Here is a 3,813-nt window from a genome sequence, read left to right on the forward strand (position 1 = left end):
AGAGACAAAAGTAGGAACTTGTGTACCTGTGACATCCATAATCCGTCAGGCGACAACATCTGATAATTCCAACGACAAATTCGACCAAATGGTTGCAGTTGCAGGACAGTCTCTGAATCAGATTAAAAAAAGGAAATTAAGGGAATTTCTTCGGCAGTATCGTGATCTTTTCGTACCGAAAGGAGGAAAGACGGGAAGAACTACCGTTGTTAAGCAGAAAATTGATACTGGTAATGCTAAGCCAATTCGTCAAACAGCTCGACGATTACCGCAGGCGAAAAGAGAGGAAGCTGAAACGATTGTTCAGGAAATGAAGAGAGACGGGGTGATAGAGATGTGACACATTGGCTGGAAGTAAATTGTTTTCTACTTTGGATTTGAAGTCTGGATACTGGCAGGTAGAAATGGACCCAGTAGATAAAGAAAAGACAGCCTTCACCACAGGATCTGGATTGTGGCAATTCAACGTTATGCCATTTGGACTCTGTAATGCTCCTGCGACATTTGAGAGGCTTATGGAAAATGTGTTGAGAGGGTTATCTTGGAAAACATGCCTGGTTTATTTAGATGACATAATCGTCTTGGGGGAGACATTCGAAGAACATTTGAAGAATTTAGAAAACGTTTTTAATCGACTTAAAGCTGCCCAATTGATGTTAAACCCCAAGAAGTGCCAGCTGTTTCAAGGTAAAGTCAATTATCTGGGTCATATAGTCAGTAAAGAAGGAGTGGCCGTGGATAAGGGAAAAATCGATTCCATTAAGGAATGGCCAAAACCAACTGACAAACATCAAGTGAGAAGTTTTCTTGGACTATGTACTTACTACCGGAGGTTTATTAAGAAGTTTGCAGATATCGCTAAGCCATTAACGCGACTTACAGAGGAAGCAAGAGAATACCGCTGGGATACAGACTGCCAAAATACCTTTGAGACCTTAAAAAAACATCTAATAACAGCACCAATTTTAGGGTATCCACTGCCAGAAGGAGAGTTCATCTTAGATACGGATGCAAGTAATGTGGGAATTGGAGGAGTGCTGTCTCAGATTCAAGGAGGACAGGAACGAGTCCTCGGATATTTTAGTACAGTTCTTTCAAAACCTGAGCGGAATTATTGCGTCACGAGAAGAGAACTTCTAGCAGTAGTTAAATCAGTAGAGCACTTCTATCAATACCTCTATGGCAGAAAGTTTCTAATCCGAACCGACCATGCCGCCCTTAAGTGGTTGATGCAGTTTAAGAATCCAGAGGGTCAGATAGCCAGGTGGATCTAACGACTCCAAGAATTCGATTTTAAGATTGAGCACCGGGCCGGAGTTAGCCACAGAAACGCTGATTCTCTCTCCAGAAGGCCATGCCCAGCAGAGTGTTCCCACTGCAACAAAACGGAATCCAAGGAAGCAGCAGTGCTAAGAACGACGATTGTCAACGACGACTGGACGCCTACTAAGATAAGGGAAGAACAAGAGAGAGATCCAGTTATACAGAAAATCCGAAAATGGAAAGAGGAAAACCGTCGACCACCTTGGCAGAAAATATCAAACCTATGCTCAGTAGTTAAGACGTATTGGGCCCAGTGGGACTCATTTATCATCGAAGATGGCTTGCTCAAACGAGTCCTGGAAAATGATGACGGTTCAGAGAAGAGAAGACAGTTGGTGATCCCAAAGAGCAGAATAGCCGAAGTACTTCGTCAGTTACACGACAGTCCATCGGGAGGGCATTTTGGTGTAAGGAAAACCCTTCAGCGAATTCGGGAACGGTTTTATTGGATGAACAGTTCCGACGACGTAAAAGACTTGTGTAAGAAATGTACTATTTGTGCTACGAGTAACGGGCCTCACCGAAAAAGAAGAGCTCCTATGAGACAATATAATGTTGGAAGCCTGTTTGAAAGAATAGCTTTGGACATTGCAGGGCCATCTCCAGAAAGTGAAAATGGGGGCAAGTACATGTTGGTAGTAATGGATTACTTCACTAAGTGGGTCGAGATTTACGCACTTCCAGACCAGAAGGCCGCTACCGTTGCAGATAAGTTGATCCAAGAACATGGTATAATGAAACGACAAAGGTAACATATTGCGCACGTCGCATGACCGTCGGCCAGGGAGTGACGTCAGTTGCAGCGTAGTGTAGTCAGTCAGAAACTAGCATCCGAAGAGTGCAGTTAAAGTTTCGGAGTGTTCTCACAGTAATATTTTTAATTTTTACGATATGCGTTGTGCGGTATTTGGCTGTTCCTCTGATAACCAGAGCAAGCGAAATCCTTGCCCTGGTACGAAGTTTTTTCGTTTCCCTAAAGAGGAAAATCTAATTTGCATATGTGCAAGTCGTAATGCTGAGAGGTTTATTAAAAACAGTGGAAACAACCTGTCTATTACAATTACGACACAAAAATTACTTTTTCTATCCTATATATTTAGGTACTCACCAGCATACCATATATTTAGGTACTCATATTTACTTATAAATTTTCTCTAGGTTTCCAAGTATTAGTTATGGTTTGTGATTTGGGGGGTAGAAATAGAGGACTGCACACAGAATTGGAAATTACAGAATCAAAACCTTATTTTAAAAACCCACACAATGGTCAAAATGTTTATGTTTTTGCTGACGTGCCACACCTATTAAAGCTTATCAGAAATCATTTTGTGGATGAAGGTTTTATTTTTAATGGAAGAGAACTGAATAAGGACTGTGTTGAATCTGTTCTTGATGCAACAACAGGTTCTAATTTAAAAATTACCCACAAAAAAGGCAAAGAAAAGCTCAATGTCAGAGGAGCTCATAGACAGAGAGTAAAATATGCTGCAAAATTATTCTCCCATACGGTATCGAAGGCTATTAGTAGGTGCGGCATGCTTGGTCTCATTAATCAAGACACAAATTGGACACAACTGGCAGATGTTTTTAAATTAGTAAGTGTTACAATTTGTAAGGTAAACATTAATTACAAATTTGTTTTAACTTGTTATAGGTGAACGACTGGTTTGACGTATTTAATGTGAGCGACACTCGAACCAGAAACCGGGCTTATGGTTTGGCGCTAGAAGCGCAAAATGATATTTTAAAAAGAATGTCTGACATGATTTCAACAATGCGCGTTAAAGGCAAGAAATCATTGCTTCCGTTCCAAAAAGGTAACACAATATATCAAAGTAAAAACACATTTATTACATTTTACAAAACATTGTAGGTATTCTTATATCAAACAAGGCTCTGCAGTTGCTGCTTGAAGATGTAGGCAAACGATATAATATGAACTACCTTTGGACGAGGCGCTTAAACCAAGATCCCTTGGAGAATTTTTTTGGGGTCATAAGAGCGAAAGGTGGTTTGAACGATCATCCAACTTCTTTAGATTTTAAATACCGACTGCGTTCTTATTTAATGGGAAAAAACGAAGGTGCTTTTTCAAAAAACTGTAATATAGAAGACGATGGTACACCTACATTAACTATGAGCGGTAGTATGGTAGAAAAGCTTGCTTAAAAAAAAACAATCATTGACACCAATCCCACGGATGGAGATGATATAGTCCTCTCTGAAGAACTCGATGATTTAAGATATGATGGACTAGAACATTTAGGAGGATATATTTTTAGCAAGCTTAAAGGCAAGTTACCAAATTTAACTAACCAAAGTTCGACGTCTTACACCTGGACCAATCATTTGACAGAAGGTGGACTATGTAAACCTTCTAACGAATTCATGGCTCATTTGGAAAAACTAGAGCAGATTTTTCAAAACTTAAATGGAGATACCATATTTACTGGCAAACAATATATTTCAAGTCTGTTATCCGCAAGTGTT

The sequence above is a fragment of the Diabrotica undecimpunctata genome, chromosome 2, assembly GCF_040954645.1.
Source record: "Diabrotica undecimpunctata isolate CICGRU chromosome 2, icDiaUnde3, whole genome shotgun sequence".
NCBI lineage: Eukaryota > Metazoa > Arthropoda > Insecta > Coleoptera > Chrysomelidae > Diabrotica > Diabrotica undecimpunctata.